General features: G+C 42.5%; 1 long non-coding RNA gene across 5 annotated transcripts in view; it reads left to right on the forward strand.

Moving 5' to 3' along the window:
* Positions 1–7,940: 7,940 nt before the first annotated feature.
* Positions 7,941–22,377, forward strand: part of LOC133754823 (uncharacterized) — a 38,415-nt gene continuing 23,978 nt past the window's right edge. For 3 of the 5 annotated variants that reach the window (XR_009865301.1, XR_009865300.1, XR_009865297.1), the window contains exons 1-2: positions 7,941–8,008; positions 19,972–20,036. This is a non-coding gene — a long non-coding RNA (uncharacterized LOC133754823). Of the gene's footprint in view, positions 8,043–12,525; positions 12,589–19,971; positions 20,037–22,377 lie in introns of those variants that run through there. The other 2 variants (XR_009865298.1, XR_009865299.1) reach the window with 2 other exon arrangements.

A 22,377-nucleotide genomic window follows, 5' to 3' on the forward strand; every position in this document is an offset into this window, starting at 1 on the left:
AAAAAAAAGAGAATAGGGACCAGAGCTGTGACGTAGCAGGTAAAGCTGCCGCTTGCAGTGTGAGAATCCCATATGGGCACTGGTTCCAGTCCTGGCTGCCCCACTTCCAATCCTGTTCCCTGCTATGGCCTGGGAAATCAGTAGAAGATGGCCCAAGTCCTTGAGCCCCTGCACCCACATGGGAGACCGGGAAGAAGCTCCTGGCTCCTGGCTTCAGATCAGTGTAGCTCCAGCCATTGCAGCCATCTGGGGAGTGAACAAGCAGATGGAAGACTCTCTCTCTCTCTCTCTCTCTCTCTCTCTCTCTCTCTCTCTCTCTCTCTGCCTCTACTTTTCTTTCTGTGTAACCCTGACTTACAAGTAAGTAAATAAATCTTTAAAAAATAAGAGCAATATTGTCACACCTGAAACCAAGTTCCCACAGTTGCGGCCAACTGGGGAGTGAACTATCAGATGGAAGACCTCTCTCTCTGTCTCTACCTCACCTTCCTTCTCTGTGTAACTCTTTCAAATAAATAAATCTTAAAAGAAAAAAAACACAAAAACATATGAGTCAGATCCCTCGCATTGCCAGAGATGATCAGTGGCATTTTTTTCTTTAGTGCCATCATGAACTTACAGATTTGAACAATATCTGAAGTATCTGAATATTTTTCAGTGATTATCCTTATGCATTATCAAATTTTTTCATCTTTCTTCAGTGAAAGTGTAATTCACATTGATTCCAAGTTCCTTTGATACCACCCTGGTAGTCTTTTTTATGATTTTTTTTTTATTTATTCAAAAGGTAGAGTTTACAGAGAGAGAGAGGGAGAGAGAGAGATATTCCATCCACTGGTTCACTCCCCCAGTGGCCACAATGGCTGGAGCTAGGCCAGTCTGAAGCCAGGAGCCAGGTGCTTCTTTCTGGTCTCCCTCATGGTCCAAGAACTTGGACCATCTTCTGCTTTCCTAGGCCATAGCAGAGAGTTGGATTGGAAGTGGAGCAGCCAGGACTTGAACCGACACCCATATGGTACTGGAGGCTTTACCCACTATGCCACAACACCGGCCCCTTGGGACGTTTTTAAGCAGCAAATCTCACTGATAGTAAAATATGTATTTTAATTTGTATTTATTTTCTTTTATTTGAAAGATAGAGAGACAGAGAACAAAGAAAGACAGACTGATAGTTATCTTTCCTTTACTGGTTCACTTCCCAGATGTCCACAACAGCCACAGCTGGGCCAGGCTGATCCAAAGAACCCGGAATTAAATCTGGTCTCCCAAGTGGGTGACAGGGACCCAATTACATGGGTGGGCATAACTGGAAACTGGAACCAGAAGTGGAGTAGCCAAAACTCAAACCAGACACTCCAATATGGGATACAGGAGTCCCAAGCAGTGACTTGACAGCTGCACCAAACATCTACCACTGAAATTTATATTTTAAATATAAAATGCAGCATGTGTTCACATTAATCATCAAAACCAAAGTCTAAATCTCCAGAGTTTTTATTTAAATCTTCATTTTCTTTCCCTAAAACTCCTTTCTCCTACTCCCAAAATTCTGATTTTGACAAAAAATAAATGTAATAAGAATACAATACTCCATTTGTTTTACCTCAATCCACACATATAAAGTTCTCCAAATAATAGTACTAATAATAATACATCTGTCACAGACTGGGTTCTCCAGAAGATGACACTGAAATGGAGTTTGGGGTACAGCAGAGAAACAAAAAGGAAAGCAGTAAGAATTAGGCAGAAGCCAGATCAATGTGTTATGACTTATGACACAACCAGACTCCCCAGAACCTGGACCAGTCCAGCAGAGAGTTCTGGAGTGGACGATGCCCTTCACAGATGTCTCACTGACCAGAATTTATAGTCCTGTCCTACTTGGTCACCAGATATGGACTACGCCAGGAAGAGCATGACCCCAGGCAACATGGCATCCAGTTCCAGCAACAAGAAGACTTCCCTACGGAGAATCTGGGACACACTCCTGGTCTACCATGGTCTCCAACCATGTGGTTATTGAAAATAGTCCAGGATTATTTTCACAATTCTTTCTGTGTTTTTTTGTTTTGTTGTTTTTTTTTAACAGGCAGAGTGGATAGTGATGTGAGAGAGAGAGAGAGACAGACAGAAAGGTCGTCCTTTGCTGTTGGTTCATCCTCCAATGGCCGCTGCGGCCAGCTCATCCCACTGACCCGAAGGCAGGAGCCAGGTGCTTCTCCTGGTCTCCCATGTGGGTGCAGGGCCCAAGGACTTGGGCCATCCTCCACTGCACTCCTGGGCCATAGCAGAGAGATGGCCTGGAAGAGGGGCAACTGGGACAGAATCCGGTGCCTGGACTGGGATTAGAACCCGGTGTGCCGGCGCCGCTTAGGTGGAGGATTAGCCTGTTGATCCACAGCGCCAGCTACAATTCTTTCTGTTTTTAGGGCATATTCCTCTAGTTATCTGCAACTGAATTACTCTCTCTCTCTCTCTCTCTCTCTCTATATATATATATATATATATATATATATATATATATATATAATCTCTCTCTATATATATATTTATATATATATAAAATCTTAAATATTTATTTGTTTGAAAGTCAGAGTTACAGAGAGAGGGAGAAACAGTGAGACAGAGAGAGAGATTTTCCATCTGTTAATCCACTCCCCAGAAGGCCACAGCTGTGGGTGAGGGTGAGGATGGGGGTAGGGGTGGGTGTTGGGCCAAGCCAAAGCTGGAGCCAGGAGCTTCTTCTGGGTCTCCTATGTCGATGGCAAGGAACCAAGTACTTGGGCCATTTTTCCTGCTTTCCCAGGCACATTTTCAAGGAGCTAAATTGGAAGTGGAGCAGCCAGAACTTGAACTAGCACCCAAACAGGATGCCGGCATTGTAGGCAGTGGCTTAACCCAATATGCCACAATGTGGCCCCTTCTTTTCTTTTCTTTTTTTCTTTTTCCTTTCTTTTCCTTTCCTTTTCTTTCCTTTTCCTATCTTTTCTTTTCTTCCTTGTTCTCCTTTTTTATGATATTAACCCTTTATAAAGCATAAACACTCAAAGATCTGTCACTGTAAACCTTCTGTGGGTAGATAGGTGATGTTGTGGCATTTTTAAAGGTCATCAAATGAAATTATAAAAATATTTGCATGATCTTATAAGCTGCCAGAAACATAAAAGACACAGATGATAATATGATATGCAATCAAATGATTTACCAAAATTATTTATTTAGCTTGTTTATTATTTATTTAGCTTATTTATTTATTTTGTGTCTTAGAGAAGTTATTTGAAATTAACAATAAAATGGAAAGATAAACCATAAAATATATTTTTTAACTTTTATTTAATACATATAAATTTCCAAAGTACAGCTTTTGGATTACAGTGGCTCCCCCCCCATAACTTTCCTCCCACCCACAACCCTCCCATCTCCTGCTCCCTCTCCCATTCCATTCACATCAAGATTCATTTTCAATTATCTTTATATATAGAAGATCAATTTAGTATATATTAAGTAAAGATTTCAACAGTTTGCACCCACACAGAAACACAAAGTGTAAAATACTGTTTGAATACTAGTTATAGCATTAATTCACATTGCACAACACATTCAGGACTCTAGCTTGTGTAGCCAATTTCTGCATAGTTGAGCAGCACTCCAGGCCTTGGCTTGTGTGGGCAGCCCTTATCTTGCACCTGTCTGTAATTGTAACCCATACTCTAAATATGCCCTTGAAAATCAAAGAAATTGTAATTTTAAAAAATGGACAACAGACTTTTCATTGTAAGAAGAAAGAATCATTGTGTGACATGATGTAAAAACAAAGTCTCGTGCTTGAAAGCCAGAGCCATGCCATCAGCCTTGCTGTGAGTGTGTCTCTAATTTCTTCGAGAGCCAACACCTCTCAAACCTTGGGGCCCTGGACTGGCTGGAGCTGGTCTCCGGCAAAGGACAGAGATCCTACATGGGGAGTAAGTGCACAGTGACTCCTGTTGTTGACTTAACAATTGATACTCTTGTTTATGGTGTAAGTAATCACCCTAGGCTCTTGTCATGAGTTACCAAGGCTATGGAAGCCTTTTGAGTGTGACAACTCCAATCTTATTTAGACAAGGTCATAGTCAAAGTGGAATTTCTCTCCTCCCTTCATAGAAAGTTATCTCCTTCTTTGATGGCCCATTCTTTCCACTGGGATCTCACTTGCAAAGACCTTTCATTTAGGTTTTGTTGGTTTTTTTTGTTTGTTTGTTTGTTTTTTTGCCAGAGTTTCTTGGCTTTCCATACTCTCAGGGACTCTTCAGCCAGATCCGAATGCCTTAAGGGCTGGTTCTGAGGCCAGAGTGCTGTTTAGGACATCTGCCATTCTATGAGTCTGCTGTGTATCCTGTTTCCCATGTTGGATCATTCTCTCCTTTTTAATTCTATCAGTTAGTATTAGCAGACACTAGTCTTATTTATGTGATCCCTTTGACTATTAATCCTATCATTATGATCAATTGTGAACTGAAACTAATCACTTTGACTAGTGAGATGGCATTGGTACATGCAACCTTGATGGGATTATATTGGAATCCCCTGGCACATTTCTAACTCCACCATTTGGGGAAATCCGATTGATCATGTCCCAAACTGTACATCTCCTCCCTCTCTTATTCCCACTCATATTTAACAGGGGTCACTTTTCAGTTAAATTTAAACACCTAGGAATATTTGTGTGTTAATTAAAGACTTCAACCAATAGTATTAATATTAAGTAGAAAAAATATTAAAAGGGATAAAGTATTAAGTTGTTCATCGACAATCAGGACAAGGGCTGATCAAGTCATTGTTTCTCATAGTGTCATTTCACTTCAACAGGTTTCCTTTTTGGTGCTTGGTTAGTTGTCACTGATCAGGGAGAACATATGATATTTGTCCCTCTGGGACTGTTTTATTTCACTCAGCATGATGTTTTCCAGATTCCTCCATTTTATCGCAAATGACCGGATTTCCTTGTTTTTGACTGCTGTATAGAATTCTGTAGAGTACATATCCCATAATTTCTTTATCCAGTCTACTGTTGATGGGCATTTAGATTGATTCCAAGTCTTTAGCTATTGTGAATTGAGCTGCAATAAACATTAATGTGCAGGCAGCTTTTTTGTTTGCCAATTTAATTTTCTTTGGGTAAATTCCAAGGAGTAGGATGGCTGAGTTTTATGGTAGGGTTATATTCAGGTTTCTGAGGAATCTCCAGATTGACTTCCATAGTGGCTCTACCAGATTGCATTCCTACCAACAGTGGGTTAGTGTCCCATTTTCCCCCCATCCTCACCAGCATCTGTTGGTAGATTTCTGTATGTGAGCCATTCCAACAGGGGTAAGGTGAAACCTCATTGTGGTTTTGATTTGCATTTCCCTGATTTCTAGTGATCCTGAACATTTTTTCATGTGTCTGTTGGCCATTTGGATTTCCTCTTTTGAAAAATGTCTGTTGAAGTCCTTGGCCCATCTCTTAAGTAGTTAGTTTGTTTTGTTGTTGTAGAGTTTCTTGATCTCTTGATGTTGTTTATTAATCCTTTATTTGTTGCATAGTTTGCAAATATTTTTCCCATTCTGTCGGTTGCCTTTTCACTTTCCTGACTGTTCTGTTTTGCAGTATAGAAACTTATCAATTTGATTCAAACCCAATTATTTTAAACTCCAGTAGGTGTGGTCAGCAGCTCACATATAGGACATGAGAAGTGGTAATGTATACGTCCCACTGGGAGAGAATATTCCTGCCATGTTCTCACACGTGGTGTCCCAGAAGCTGTGAAGTCACATTGTCCAGGGGAGGGTGAGTCCTCCCAACTCTTGCCACAGCAAAAGGTATGTCACTCACACAGCAAACTATGTGTTTGCAATCATTTAAAAGCTACCTTGGCCGGCGCCGCGGCTCACTAGGCTAATCCTCTGCCTTGCGGCGCCGGCACACCGGGTTCTAGTCCCGGTCGGGGCACCGATCCTGTCCCGGTTGCCCCTCTTCCAAGCCAGCCCTCTGCTGTGGCCAGGGAGGGCAGTGGAGGATGGCCCAAGTGCTTGGGTCCTGCACCCCATGGGGGACCAGGAGAAGCACCTGGCTCCTGCCATCGGATCAGCGTGGTGCGCTGGCCGCAGCGCGCTACCGTGGCGGCAATTGGAGGGTGAACCAACGGCAAAAGGAAGACATTTCTCTCTGTCTCTCGCTCTCTCTCACTGTCCACTCTGCCTGTCAAAAATAAAAAATAAATAAATAAATAAATAAATAAAAAGCTCCCTAAGTCTGCTATTTACCTAGCTGTGTGTGGTAGTCTGGGCCTGAGTCCTAGCTGTTAAACCACATTAACAATGCTTTGCTGAAGAATTCAGATTCTACACACACTCACACATGATTTTTTTTTTTTTTTAAGATTTTATTTATTTGAGAAGACAGAGTTAGAGAGAGGTAGAGACAGAGAGAGAGAGAGAGGTCTTCCATCTGCTGGTTCACTTCCCAAATGACTACAGCAGCCGGAGCTGGGCTGATCTGAAGCCAGGAGCTTCTTCCAGGTCTCCCACGTGGTGCAGGGGCCCAAGCACTTGGGCCATTTTCCACTGCTTTCCCAGGCCATTAGCAGGGGCTGGATTGAAAGTGGACCAACTGGGCTGCAGGCTGGGGCTTTAACCTGCTGTGGCACAGTGCCAGCCCCCAACACACATAATGCTTATTGCAGGCTAATTTGTTTAGGAGCAGATCTTTAAATACATTTCTCATGTAGATCACATATATTCAGTTTTTGCACAATGTTCAATATTCTCACCTAGGTGTTCTCAGATACTGCCTTTTCAGATTGTGTAGCTCGGGGGCAGCCGTTGTTGAAAATGAAATACCATAACCTACCTGTGGGTGCTCAGGATGCGGGAAATCATGGCAGTCTCTCGTGCATCTGCAGGGGGCACGCTGCACTGCACTGTGAACCTGCTTTAATTCTGTTTAAGCCAAATGGCAAGGTTACACATGAAAAAAACCTCGCGGCTCTCCACAGAACTCCTGTAGCTGGCGGTAGGGGATTGACTCTGCATAGCACCCCCCACCCCCTCCTGGCCCGCGGGCACCATAGCAGCACAAAAGCAAAACGAAGTCGCGGTCACTCATTCCCCCTCTCCCCTGCCACTGGCTCTGGCTGCCCAGGAGCCATTCCCCGCGCGGGGGGCAGCGGCCAGCGCCGCAGGGCCGTCTTTGTGGTCCACGTGGGCACACAGAGAACAGATCAGCCAGCCGTAGAGCACCCGACACCCCAAAATGAGGCTGGGCCACACGGTGCCACTGTCTGCTTCTCCAAGGTGCTGGGCAGTGCTAACGCCAGGTCCCGCCCAGCCTCTCCTCGGGGCCGTGGGGGGAGACCAGGCGGGCCGCAGGGAGCGATGAGACCCCTACCCCCCCTCCCAGCGACCCCGCCCCAAGTTGGATGTATGCGTGGTGGGAGAGTGATTTCTGCAGGGTGACTGGGGGTGGCCGGGTGGGCGCCGGCCTAGTTCTGGGAAAAGGCGGGGAGTGGGGAGAAGCCCTTGTTGGGCGCATAGAGAGGTGAGGGCAAGAACGCGGGGAGCCGCCCCGCCGTCCGGTTCGGTTCGGGCGGTTGGCGGTGCCCGCGCGCATGCACGGCTGCAAGACGCCCGGCACGGGGTGGGGGGAGATGCGCGCGCAGCCAGTTCTCCCGCGGCTCCCCCGCCTGCGCGTGCCGTGGCCATTGGCCGCTCAGAGTGCCCGCCCCGGTGCCGCGCCCGCTCCTCCGGGTCGGCCGGCCGAGGCGTGAGGTGGGATGGGCGCCGCGCTGACGTTGCCCGGGATGCGGGCAGGTTCGGCCTCGGCCTCCGCCGCCTCGCCTCGCCGGCCTCCGGGGTTTGTGTGGACACACCCGGCGGCGGGCGGCGACAGATCCGCCGTGCGCTCAGCGAGCAGCCGCCCAGCGCCCGGCGCCCAGCCCGCTGCCGCGGCTCGGCGCGGCCCCCCAGCCAGCGCCCCCACCCGGAGCCGGTGAGCGCCCCCGGCCGCCGCCCTCACCTGACAGGTTGTGTGTGACGAGTTTTCCCTCGGCGGGGCGGCCCCAGCGCGGGGCCTGAGGCGCTGGCCCTGCCCGGTGCCCGGGGCGGCCGGCAAGACGCGGGCTCCGCGGGGCGGGCGCGGTGGGCGCCTCTGTCGCCGGCTCGGGAGCCCCAGTCGCAGGGCCCTGGGTGACAGTGCAGAGTCTGGCCGCAGCCGCCGGCCGGGGTTGCGGGTTCGCGGTTGCGGTGGAACCCGAACGCAGAGGCTCTGCTGCCGGGCCCGGGATGGTCTGCTTGGGGTGGGTTCCTTGTCCCGGGGAGGGGCTGGGAGCAGTCCCTGTGCGTCTGGACAGCTGAGCCCACTGCCCGTTAACGCGGCTGGCTCCGGGTCTGACGCGGACGTTCTCTTTTGCAATACCGCACTAATTCTGTGTGCATGCATGCTTTTGATTTTTTATTTTTCATCCCATTCCTTCCCCCCCCCCTTTTTTTTTTTGTTCTGCAGGAGTTCAAAATTGTAGGAGCGTTTAATTCCAGTGCAGGACAATTTGTACTTAGAGGCGACCTCACTGGTCTTTTTGATCGCCCTTTTTCACTTTTCTTATTGTAAACCATCAGTACTTTGTTAACCTCGGAATTATTCTTAGAACTTCTCTATCCCTCTATTTTTTTTTTTTTTTTTTTTTGGAAAACCAGAAAGTTACTTTTGTGATTGTGCTGTGGAATGTTTTCTGCTCTGTAAGCCAAACCAGTGATTTATTTTAGGTGCTTTACATGGTACCTATTTTAAAAACATGTGCCAAATGTTGAAACTACACAGACCGTGGAGAATCCACCCTTAAGCATTTCCTATGTAGAATGTCAGATAGTGCTGGCTTATCCACACCTTATTTGTCACCCTAAAGGCAGACGGTTTTTCTTTTATTTATTTTAAGTTTTTATGGATGTGATTTTGGGAGACAGTTTTCGTCCAGTGGTTCACTCAAAAGCCAGTAACAGCTACAGCCAGGCAGTACTGAAACCTGGAACTGGCAGCTCCGCCCAGGTCTTGCACTTGAGTGGTACAAATCTAGCCACTTGAGCCGTCATCACTGCCTTGCCAGGGTGTGCCAGAGTTCTTATATGACTTGTTCAGTTTCCCGTTCCACTTCTTGGGAGGCAGATTGTACGGTGAAGTTACAGGTTCATTTTTAAGGCTCTCAAAATTCTGTCTGCAATAGAGCCATCCCCGATGCACTCTGAACTGGGAAATGAAGGGGCAGACTTGAAACTACTATGGTATCTGGTGGACTTTGCAGAAACAGCCGAGTGTATTAATGCAAGGAGAACTTGGGTGGTAGCAGTTTGTTGAAGCTGTTCCAGCTGGCTTGAGTCATTCATTCTCTTTAGAAAAATCTTGCTGAGCTGAACTGTAAGAACTGTAAGAATAGGTTTACCTCCCTTATCAGAGGGAAGAGGAGGTCCAAGATGTGTGATGTGTGGTACTTGTCTGTGTACTGTAGTGTGGTAGCCAAGGGTTGGGCCTTAGAGCCAGAGTGAGTTTGAATCGTGCCTTTGTTTTAGGCGATGTATTTATCCTCTTTGCATTTCAATTTTCTCTACTCTGAAAATGGAATAATAATGGTGTGTATCCTTAAGGTGATCTAGAGTGTTAGATGAGTCTAGCCCATAGTGCCTGGTAAATCCCACGTGGTTGGTACCTGTCAGGGCTGCTGCTGCTTCTCCTTGGTCTTCCAAAGGATACACCGGGCTGCAAGCAGGTTCATTCCATTATCATCCATTTGCTCCTGTGGGACTGAGAGCTTAGCATCACTGGCCTTCCTTGGCCACCTATGAGGCAGTTTTAAATAGAACAGTTTAGACTCTGCAGGGGGTGCCCCTGTTGCCCAAGAAGTGCTGAAATATCCCTGTCTGTCCCTTCTGACAAACCTTGGACTGCCTCCCTCCTGTAGGTGATGGCTGCTATTTTAATAATCTGGAATTGAGTTTGTTATTGGGTGTTTCTTTGCCTGTCGTGTACTGCTATCAAATATAGTGTCTATCAAACTATTAATGGGTATGTTTGTGCTTACCTGATCAGCATAGTACATGTTTCTAGAATACATGCAAAATTACTTTCATCTAAGGATCTTTTATGTTCCGTAGAATGAGGTTAGTTCTGATTTGATTTTGTGTTCATTTTCAGCTTTTGTGTAATTTTCCTTAGAAAGTTTGTTTCCATTAATGATTCTATGTACTTGTTTTTCTTCTTGGATTGCAGTGTCTGATACAGGTTGAGTACCCCTTGTTTGTAACGCTTGGGAGTTTGGATTTTTTAAGATTTTGGAATATTTGCATATCTGTAATAAGATATCTGAGGAATGGGACCCGGGTCTAAACACAGAATTCATTTATGTTTTGTATTCACCTTATACACATAGCCTGAAGATAACTTCATAGCATATTTTTAGTATGGCTATACTTTAATGTTTTTTAGAAAGATTTACTTATTTATTTGAAAGGCAGAATTACAGAGAAAGGGAGAGACGGAAAGATCTTCCTTCTACTGGTTTACTCCCCAAATGGCCACAGTGGCTGAAGCTGGGAGCCTGGAACTCCATCCCAGTCTCCCAAGTGGGTGGCAGGAGCCCATCTTCCGCTGCTTTCTCAGGTTCCTTAGCAGGAGCCAGATTGGAAACAGCAGCGGAGACTAGAACTGATGCTGGCATCAGGGGTGGTGGCTTAACCTGCTGTGCTCAGTGCCAGCCCCGATTGTGGCTATGTTTTGATTGCCTGAGATCATGTTTGAAATTTTCCCCCTCTGGAGTCTTATGGCCCCTCAGAGAGTTTAGTATCCTGGAGCATTTCCGGTTTTGGATTTTCAGTTGCAGAATGCTTAACCAGTTTTAATTCTCAGTCCTTTAAATCAGATGTTTGCAAACCTTTGGTCTTAGGACTCCTTCACCTGCCTCAAAAATTAGTGAGGACTCTGAATGAGCTGCTTGTGGATTATGTGTGTATGTTGACTGTATTGTAAATCAAAATAAATATAAAAAGTTTTGTTACTTCACTAGAAATGGCATTTGTAAACTCATTATATATGAACACAAACAGCATATTCTTAATGAAAAATGACCTTTGAAAACAAAAATGGTAGTGTTCTCTTTTGTTGTGTGGTTTGATAGAAACAGCTGTATTGTCATATTGGCTTCTACAAGTCTGTTGCAGTCAGTTCTCTAGGTTGAAGTATGTACAAGCATCTGGAGAAAATCCAGCCTCACACAGTTAATGCCTGGGAAAGGCATCTTCTCAGATAATTGTTGATGTTCTTGTTTGATTTTACACCACAAACTCCACCAACGGTAGTTTCTAAAGGTTATGTGGTGTGGAATCTGAAGTCGTTATCAGTGGATTTTTTTTTCCATGGTGTGTTACATGAGAAGTCCTCACAGTGATTTTATTAAATTAGTTGCTTTGTAAAACATTGCAGATGTCATAATTGTTAACATAACAGTTTACCAAACCCTAGTTAACTGGTGCAGTTTGCTGAGCATGTTTTATACAGAAAAGAAAATGCCCAAACCCTGGTAAAGTTGTTCCATTGCAGCCTAGGAGAACAAGAGAGAGTGGTTTCTCAGACACTTGAGTCGGGCAAATGAAAACAAGCAGCATTTCCCTTCCTTACCTGGAGCACTCCATCAGTAGAAATAGTCTGATACATACAACTGGACGGTCTGTGCACTCAAGAGATTCCACAACTTGTGCTGCAATAATGGAGAGGGTTGCCTTCTTCAGCTTCAAAGTTGGGGGGTTTTGGTCGTTTAAGCATCAAACCAGAGCTTTTTCAGCCGCAGTATGTTCACTGTGAGATAAGCAGTCTCCTTCACAACGTATTGCTAATATCCTCACACTCAGTTTTAAGACAAAGCAATTTTAATACTAGCGCACACCACATGCCTTTGTAGCATCTTCCAAATATTGGCATAGTTCTTTATACAGCTTTCAAAGAAAGTCACACTTATTAATATCATCATGATTTGTTTTCTCAGAATTCTGATTTTTGCCTGAAAGCTTACAGTTCATCATTGGCAACCAGTAAGCGGCAGTTGTTTCCTTAAAGGGACAGTAGACTCACTTCACTTCTGAGAAAACCTCTGCCAGTATGCCCAATTTTTTTTTTTAAGATTTTAAATTTACTTGAGAGGCAGAATTACAGACAGAGACAGTATACCCAATTTTGAGAAACTGTAGCCATCCGTCATTCTCTCAAAGCGATGTTTGTTTCATGAACAGAGAGGCTAGTTCAAGCTCTCAGTTCCGTTAGAGAAGCACTTTGCCCTGAGATAAGCGACGAATTACTGTAATTCAGTGTGTGGCACAAGTGTTTCACACATATGTCCCTTTCTGCCACTCAGAGTATTAAAAGGTGGTGTATTTGTAGGCTGAGACTTAGGAGAATTAGGAACTTGATTATTCAAGGACATTGTGTTAAGAAAACCTGCATTTTTTTTCTTAATAGCTGCTGGTTCCGGGAAATGACAAATAGAATGACGGAAATTACAGCTTGGTGTTACCACCTTTATTTTTTCCAAGGTGCTGGTAATTTTGTATAAAGTTATTTATACATATTTAGTATATTAAATTTAGTCTTAAATTTAGTATAAAAATAATTTGATCTTGTGGGGACCCTAAGAGAGCGTCAGGACCCGTGGAGTTATGGGCCATGCTTTGAGAACCTGTTGATTTAAATTATAAAGAGGATTTCCACAAGACTTTGATTAGGAAGGGAAATGGCACTGAGGATATCTAGTCTTTCCTGGGTCAGACCCTGGGCTCTGGGGAAGGCCTTATTAAAAATTATACTCAGCACAATAAAGGTCATTCCCAGAAAATACAGGGATTTTGTAATGGTTGTAGTCAGGAGCCGATTGAATTGGAGGAATTACAATAATCTGAAATGACACTAAGAATAAAAACCAGATTTGGTTGTACATTTCTGTTGACGTGTGCAGATTAAGTATTAAATACCGAACGTGCAGTGTGAAAACCTCAACTAATCTCCAGCTCATAAACAAACAAACAAACAAAAAAAAAACTGCTTTGTTTCCCCTTTTAATCTCCATTTACTTCTCATTTATTTCTCTCAATTTGTGATGCATGTGAGCTATGTTAGGGAGAGGTGCCCAGCACTCTCTGGCTTTGCCTCATATCTTTTCTATTTTTTAAAAAGATTTATTTATTTATTGACGAGGCAAAGTCACAGACAGAGGGAGAGACAGGGAGATCTTCCTCTGCTGGTTAACTCCCCAAATGGCTGCAATGGCCAGAGTTGCATTGATCTGAAGCCAGGAGTCAGGAGCTTCTTTTGGGTCTCCCATATGGGTGCAGGGGCTCAAGAACTTGGGCCATCTTCCACCATTAGCAGGGAGCTGGTTCGGCAGTGGAACAACCAGGATTTGAAGCAGCCTCCATTGGGGAGGCAGGCATTGCCAGTGGCATCTTTACCTGCTGTGCCATGATGCTGGCCTGGTATTGCCAGCATCAGCTTAGCTGTGCCGCGACACAGGCCCTATATCCACTTTTGATGTTAGTAATTTGGATCTTCTTTTTTTCTTAATTTTGCTTAAGGTTTGCCTTTGTTTTGGGTGGTGGCTTAGCCCGCTGCACTGCCTTACCAGCCTCTCTGTGAATTTTTAGATCTAGTTAGATCTAGTTGCCAAGTCCTTTATTTCTTTACTTTTTCCTGGTTGTTCTGTTCTTATTGGGGGTGGTGGTTGTGGTGTATCAAGAATCCTAACTATTCTTGTAGAACAACTTCTGCATTTTTTAAGTTTTTAAAATTATTTAACCATTTTTATTAACATGAAACACTTATATATATTTATAGGGTACAGTGTAATATTTCAGTGCATATACACTGTGAGCCAATCAAACTAGGAAGTCAGTTTCCTTATCATTGTTCTTAAATCCTACTAGCTCCTCTTTTCCAGTTTATTATAATTTATATAATATATTATTAGGAATTAAAGTTGTCCCACTGTGCTTTGGAACACTAGAACTTGGTACTTCTGTCTGACTTGCTTCAGGACCCATTATTCAGCTCCTTTTTATTCCTCTATCCTTTCCAACCTCTAGTGAACACTGTTCTAAGTTCAGATGGACTACTTAAAAAAAAAATTAATGTATTTATTTGAAAGGCAGAATGGTGGTGGTGGGTGAGTGGGTGGGTGGAGATCTGTGTGCTGGTTCACTCCCCAAATGGCCACAGCAGATAGATGTAGGCCAGGTTGAAGCCATCAGCCAGGAACTGCATCCTGGTCTCCCACCTGGGTGGCAGGGCCATCTTCCACTGCCTGATTGGAAGCAGGGTAGCTGGGATGCCGCTCTCTGATGTGGGGTGCCGCATTGCAAGTGGTGGCTTTTACCCGCTTTAGCTTCCATATGTATGTGAACCTACAATATTTGTCTTTCTGCATGTGGCTTGTTTCACTTAACAGAACGATCTGCAGTTCTGTCTACATCTCTGAAAATGTCAGGATTTCCTTCCTTGTTATGGTTCAGTAGTATTCCATTGTGACGTATACCAGGTTTTGTTTATCCATCAGTGGGCATCTGGGCTGATGCCATAGCTTGGCTGTTGTGAGGAGTGCAGCTGTCTCTTTCATGTGCTGATTTGTTTCCAGATCTCCTGTTTCCCTTTTTAATTCTGACAATTTTTGCTTCGTATATTTTGGTGTCTATTATTAGATTTGCATAGGTTGACAATTATACCTTCTTTCTACTGAACCTTTTGGTAATATCTTGTTTTATTAATATATTCTTTGTCTCTGGCATCCTTGTTTGATTTAAAGCCATTTTGTCTGATACTAGAGTAGACACTGCTGCCCAGGTTTGGTTACTGTATGCACGGGGTATCTTTTTCCATCCATTCCCTTTGAACCTTGTTGTGCCTTTGACTCCAGAGTCAGAATCTTGCAGGTGACATTTAGTGGGATTGATTTTTTTTTTTAATCTCCACTCTGCCAATGTCTGTCTTTTGGTTGGCAAATTTGGTCCATGTACATTTCATTACTGATAAGGAGGACATATTTATGATGTTTTACTACTGTGATTGCTTTCTATATGCCTTATTGATTTCTTATTCCTCATGTCCTGAATATTTGGATTTCTACTGGGACTGATTTTGAGATATGGTACTTTCCCTAAAACAATTTTATTCATTTTAATGGGCACCATCATAGGTTAGAGGCAGAGAAAATTTTAAGTTAAGAATTTTGATCTGGGCTAGCACCACTGCTCACTAGGCTAATCCTCTGCTTGCAGAACTGGTATCCCTGGTCTAGTCCCGGTTGTGGTGCCGGTTCTGTCCCAGTTGCTCCTCTTCCAGTCCAGCTCTCTGATGTGGCCCGGCAAGGCAGTGGAGGATGCACCAAGTGCTTGGTTCCTGCACCTGCATGGAAGATCGGGTGGAAGCAACTGGCTCCTGGCTTAAGATCGGCGCACCACACCGGCCCTAGCAGCTATTTGGGGGATGAACCACCGGAAAAGGAAGACCTTTCTCTCTGTCTCTCTATCTCACTGATTAACTCTGCCTGTAAAAAAAAAAAAAAAAATTGATCTGGGGCAGGCGCTGTGGTGCAGTAGGTTAATCCTCCTCCTGCGGTGCCAGCCTCCCATATGGGAGCTGTTTCTAGTCCCAGCTGTTCCACTTTCCATCCAGCTCTCTGCTGTGGCCTGTGAAAGCAGTAGAAGATGGCCCAAGTCCTTGGGCCCCTGGACCCATGTGGGAGACCCAGAGGAAGCTCTTGGCTCCTGGCTTCAGATTGTCCCAGCTCCAACTGTTGCGGCCAATTGGGGAGTGAACCAGCAAAAGGAAGATGTCTTTCTGTCTCTCCCTCTCACTGTCTGTAACTCTGCCTCTCAAATAAATTAATTAAATCTTAAAAAAAAGAATTTTAATATCATATGTCATTCATATATAGACTTAGGATTTCAGCATTGGTTAAGTCTTAAGACAGTCATTTGAAATCTGGGTTGAGAAAAAACTTTTTAATCTATTTAATTAAATTGAAGTGTAATGAGACCCTTTATCCATACATGAGGCTCCATTTATTTGTAATAAGATGTCATAGAGCAAAAAAAAAAAATTTTTTTTAAAGTGTCTGTACATTTTTTGTCAAGCTTATCACTGTTAAGTAGACCAATGTTTTGGAGATGTTTTTCAGCACTGGAGACTTTTTTCTAATGGTATTTGGCAGGGAAATCCTTGTGTAAATAGATGAGAATAAAATAGTGAAGTTGTTCTGGTGGAATGAGAACTGGATCGGGGCATGTAAGCAAAAACAATGAAAGGGCATGGTAGTTTCTTACACTGAGCGTATTTAAATGATTTAGATTGAACTTGCACGTGTGAGCTGTGTGTTTCTTTGCATTTTTAAGCAGTTTATTTAACTTAAAATTTTGTATATGTGAACTAGTCATGTAATTAGAATATACAACTTGAATTTTGGAGTAGGTATCAGAATTTCTTTGACTTTTCTGCCCAATGAAAATTAGGACAACTTAAGTGTGTGAGATTCCAATACCTTGTGTGTGCACACCAGTGCCTGCTGGCTTGCTGATAGGCTTGATTTCAGTCTTAAGTCAGTGAGACCAGAACAGCTTTTAGATCCATCATGCTCTGGAACTAGCTCCAGTTGAGAGCAAAAGATCAGGATAACCTCAAAAAAATGTGCATTTATTTTAAACACTAGAGCAGACAAAATTGTTTGCTTTTTGTTAGGTGCTTTTTGTTAGGCTGTCTAGAGCAGGCTGATACTGCTTTTATGATTCTCTGCTGTTAAGGTCAAATTCCTGTATTAACAAGTTTTAAATGTATTTACTTTTATTTGCACTTGTATTTGAAAGTCAGAGAGTGTGAGAGAGAGGGAAAGAGAGAAAGAATTAGGTAGCTGGGGTTGGGCCAGGTTGAAGTAGGAGGCTGGCACTCAATACAGATCTACCCTGTGGGTGGCAAGGACTCAGGTACTGGAGCCATTCCTTGCTGCCTCCCAGGGTATGAGCCAAGGTGAAGCTGGACTTGAAAGTGGAGGAGGTCTTCCCTCCTAATTTGTATCCCTTTAATTTCTTTTTCTTGCCTAATAGCTCTGGCTAAGACTTCCAGAACTATATTGAATAGCAATGGTGAGAGTGGGCATTCCTGTCTGGTACCAGATCTCATTGGAAATGCTTCTAACTTTTCCCCATTCAATAGGATACTGGCCATGGGTTTTTCATAAATTGCTTTGATTGTATTGAGGAATGTTCCTTCTATACCCAGTTTGCTTAGGGTTTTCATCATGAAAGGGTATTGAATTTTATCAGATGCTTTCTCTGCATCCTTTGAGATAATCATATGGTTTTTCTTCTGCAGTTTGTTAATGTGGTGTATCACATTGATTGATTTGTGAACATTGAACCATCCCTGCATACCAGGGATAAATCCCACTTGGTCTGGGTGGGTGATTTTTCTGATGTGTTGTTGCATTCCATTGGCCAGATTTTTGAGGATTTTTGCATCTATGTTCATCAGGGATATTGGTCTGTAATTCTCTTTCAATGCTGCATATTTTTCCAGCTTAGGAATTAAGGTGATGCTGGCTTCATAGAAAGAATTTGGGTGGATTCCCTCTTTTTTGATAGCTCTGAATAGTTTGAGGAGAATTGGGGTTAATTCTTTAAATGTCTGGTAGAATTCAGCAGTGTATCCATCTGGTCCTGGGCTTTTCTTTGTTGGGAGGGCCTTTATTACTGTTTCAATTTCTGTCTCAGTTATGGGTCTGTTTAGATTTTCTGTGTCTTCCTGGTTCAATGTAGGTAGGTTGTATGTGTCCAGGAATCTATCCATTTCTGATAGATTTCCCTGTTTGCTGGCATACAAGTCCTTGTAGTAATTTCTGATGATTCTTTTTATTTCTGTGGTGTCTGTTGTTACGTTTCCTGTTTCATCTCTGATCCTATTGATTTGGGTCTTTTCTCTTCTTTTTTTAGTTAGTTGGGCCAATGGGGTGTCAATTTTGTTAATTTTTTCAAAAAACCAGATCCTCATTTGGCTGATTTTTGTAATTTTTTTTTGATTCAATCCTTTTGATTTCTTCTCTGATTTTAATTATTTCTCTTCTACTAGATTTGGGTCTGGTTTGCTGCAGTTTTTCTAGATCCTTGAGATGCATTTCCTGAGTTCATGGAGTCTCAGTTTCCTGGATTCTGGACAGAATACGCATTCTTCTGTGCCCCCCCTTTTTTTTTTTGCCACTGTAGACTTAAACAGAACTTTATTTCTTTACTGTCTGCTATTTTTTTTTTTTTTACTCTTTCTGAAGCAAGAGGAGAATGTGGTTAACCTGTATTGTTGAGGAGGGCGCTGTGGCTTAACAGGCTAATCCTCCGCCTTGCAGCGCCAGCACACTGGGTTCTAGTCCCGGTTGGGGCGCCGGATTCTATCCTGGTTGCCCCTCTTCCAGGCCAGCTCTCTGCTATGGCCCGGGAAGGCAGTGGAGGATGGCCCAAGTGCTTGGGCCCTGCACCCGCATGGGAGACCAGGAGCAACCTGGCTCCTGGCTTCAGATCAGTGAGATGCACCAGCCACAGCAGCCATTGGAGGGTGAACCAATGGCAAAAAGGAAGACCTTTCTCTCTCTCTCTCTCTCTCTCTCTCACTGTCCACTCTGCCTTTCAAATAAATAAATAAATAAATAAAATAAAAAAATAAAAATAACCTGTTGTTACCTGAAAATTTGAGTAACTTCTTAACTGTTGAAATAGAGTTGGCTATGGCAAGTACCCAACATTAGTCTTTATAGTTCTAATAAAATTTGCAGCGACCTTTTCATGACATGTGCTATTAATGTAGTTTTAGAGAGAGTCTTAGCACTCAACAAGTAGAAATGACATAATTTCTTTTTATGACAGCAACAGTGAAAGCACATATGATTTTTCCCCCCTGCCTTTAGGTATATAGTGACTCTTAATACTTTGGAAGCTAGAAAAGTTACTCTGAATTTGTAGTCACTTTAAAAAGATGAGTCTATTAAAAGAAAGAATAAGTAGCAGTGTAAAATTCCTCATGGACTTTAAAATGTCCTAATTTTTGTGCATGGTCCTAAATACCTATTTCCTTTGCTTTGGAGTTGTATTTTGTTGAAATGTTCTTATTGATATAAAAATTACAGATTCAGAAAAAATTCTGAATCTAAGTTAACCCATTTCAAGACTGCTGTTTTGCATTTGTTTTGGTTTAAATGTAGCATTACTAAAACAGGGTCATTGTTTCACTTTTCAGTGATACCACAAAACTCTTCATTTCTAAGCATTGCTATATAAAAGTAGAAGACATTCAGGGTATTTTTTGGTGAATAGAAAATAAATCTGAACAATAATAAAAATTGTGTGTCTTGCTATTGAAGGTTGTTTAAAGTGTACAGACTTTATTTTCTTAATATGGAGGGAAAATGTGTATTATGTACATTCAGCAAGATAATGATATAGATATTCTTTACTCTGTAGAATCAACCTGTTACTAATTGAAAGTGTTCTCATACAGAAATAATCATACTTATTTACCAGTCTTTGGCCATTGTATGAATGGCAAACAATAAGTACATTAATCACAGGATGCAGTGGGTAGTTCAAGTATTTTAAGGTGGAATATTAGAACAGTAAGAATGTCTCAAAAGAATTCCTAACAGCAGATCACAAACTGCATTTTTGTAGCACCAGGATTTTGCTAACGTCCTCCTGGCTGATTTTAGGTATTTTAATAGTCAGATGTTCCACATTGAGGGGACCCTCCAGAAGCACTTAAAAAACCCTTTTGGTTTCCAGTGCTGTCTTGTGTTGCCCACCATGAACATTTTTCATTGCCTGGCTTTTCTGACATCTTCAAAATAGAAGACACAGTTGTGTAAGTGTTTAATGTCATTAACGTTTTTCTTTCAGATTACCTGCAATGATGAAATGAAGTAACTCAAGATGAGCAAGTTAAAAGTGGTATCAGAGAAAAGGTAATTCTAAATATTTATATATATAGAAATTGCAGACATAATTGTTAGAAACTCATTACTTCAAAATGCTATTCATGTTTAATAGTACGTTTATATTATTTTGTTAGTGTTTATTAATATTAAAACAGTAGTCAGTATACTATGGCTCATGGCCATGTAAGGCCTCTCTTTGTGTTGTGTGCCCTGTGACCTAAGAATGGGTTTTATATTTTTAATTGCTTTTAAAAAGTCAAAATAATACTTGTGACACCTGAGAACTGAAGGAAATTTGGGTTTGAGTTATGTGAAGAGAATTTTATTGGAACACAGGCCTGCTCCTTCCATGCTGCATTTGCATTGTGGTTGCCAAGTGGAGGAATTTGACAGACTGTGGCTCACAATGCCTAAAATATTTGTTATCTGGACCTTCGCAAGAAAAGTTTGACTTCGGAATCAGAGCTCATTATATCATCTCTGTGAAAGTTCTAAAGTGCCAAGGAATTGTCTGAAGTTTGGTTAAAAGTCAGGCAGACTGGTTCCATGTTCAGGTTTTCTTAGCTGTACAGCCTTGAACAGTCTGCTTAACTCTGTCTGCTACACCTCAGTTTTGTCATCTATAAAATTATTTTAATGATAATACTGTTATAATAAGGATGTGAAGATTAAATAGTGCCTGGCTGACTTAGTAAATGACGGCTTGTTAATATTGATAGTAACCATAGTAACCAACATTTCTTTTTTTTTTTAAGATTTTTTAATTTACTTGAGAGAGTTACAGAAGAGAGAGGGAGGTCTTCCATCCACTGGTTCACTCCCCAGATGGCCGCAATGCCCAGAGCTTGGCCATTCTGAAGCCAGGAGCCAGGAGCTTCTTCTGGGTCTCCCATGTGGGTGCAGTGGCCCAAGGGCTTGGGCCATCTTGCACTGCTTTCCCAGGCCATGGCAGAGAGCTGGATTGGAAGTGGAGCAGCTAGGTTTTGTGCTGGTGCTCCAGGTAGTGGCTTTACCCAATACCTTGCACTGCTGGCCCCAACATTTCTGTATTATGGTAAAATAACTCATTTACCAAAACAAACATATTTAGTAAGAAGAGTGACATAGTTTGACAACATTTTTGTAGATCTCTGTCATGTTTGGCTTAATGGAAGAAAGCAGAAGTCTCTTATCTACTTCTGAGTTCAAACTATTGTGACAGAAACACATACAGAGACGAATGCATACAGACATATACGCACACACACATATGTAAGTTTTTGTGTTGTGTTATGGTTGACGGATGGGTCTTAGGAGTTCCAGAATGTGTGGAAAGAGAGAAAGCATTAGAGGGCCTTTTTAGTGAAGTAATAAGAGGAAACTTCCCTCATTTGGAGAAAGAAAGGGACATCCAAGTACAGGAAGCACATAACACTCCTAATACACATCACCAGAAAAGATCTTCATCCGACACATTGTAATCAACTCTCCACAGTAAAACATAAAGGGAATATTCTAAAATGTGCACAAGGGAAATGCCAGATTACTTTCAGAGGATCTCCAATTAGACTCACAGCTGACTTCTCATCAGAAACCCTGCAAGGCTAGGAGAGAATGGTGAGATACATTCCAAGTCTTAAGAGAAAAAAACTGTCAACTCAGAATACTACACTCTGCAAAGCTCTCATTTATGAATGATGGTGAAATAAAGACTTCCCTAACAAACAGAAATTGAGAGACTATGTCACCAGCCATCCAGCCCCACAGAAGATGCCTAATGATGTGCTACACACAGAAACGCAGAAACATGGTCATCACTATGAAAGAAGGTAAAGGAAGAAAATCTCCCAGTAAAAGTCAAAGGAATTCCAAAGTAAAAAACTAGGACTATTTTGGGGAAAATGGCAGAGCAAAGTCGTTGCTTATCAATAGTCGCCTTGAATGTAAATGGCCTCAACTCTCCAGTTAAAAGATACAAACAGACAGAATGGATTAAAAACCCATGCATTTGTTGCCTACAAGAAACACATCTCACCAACAAAGATGCATGCAGACTGAAAGTGAAAGGATGGAAAAAGGTATTCCATGCTAACAAAAACCAAAAATCGGATGTAGCCATCCTAATATAGGACAGAATAGACTTTAACACAAAACCTGTTAAAAGACTCAAAGAAGGGCACTATGTAATGATTAAGGGATCAATTCAACAGGAAGATGTAACTATTATAAATGTATATGCACCTAATTACAAGGCACCTGGCTATTGAAAAGAAATGTTATTGGATCTAAAGGGAGACAGAGACTCCAATACAGTAGTAATGAGGGACTTCAATATCCCACTTTGACCAATGGACAGATCAACCAGACAGAAAATCAGCAAGGAAACAGT

Source organism: Lepus europaeus, unplaced genomic scaffold, assembly GCF_033115175.1.
Source record: "Lepus europaeus isolate LE1 unplaced genomic scaffold, mLepTim1.pri SCAFFOLD_29, whole genome shotgun sequence".
NCBI lineage: Eukaryota > Metazoa > Chordata > Mammalia > Lagomorpha > Leporidae > Lepus > Lepus europaeus.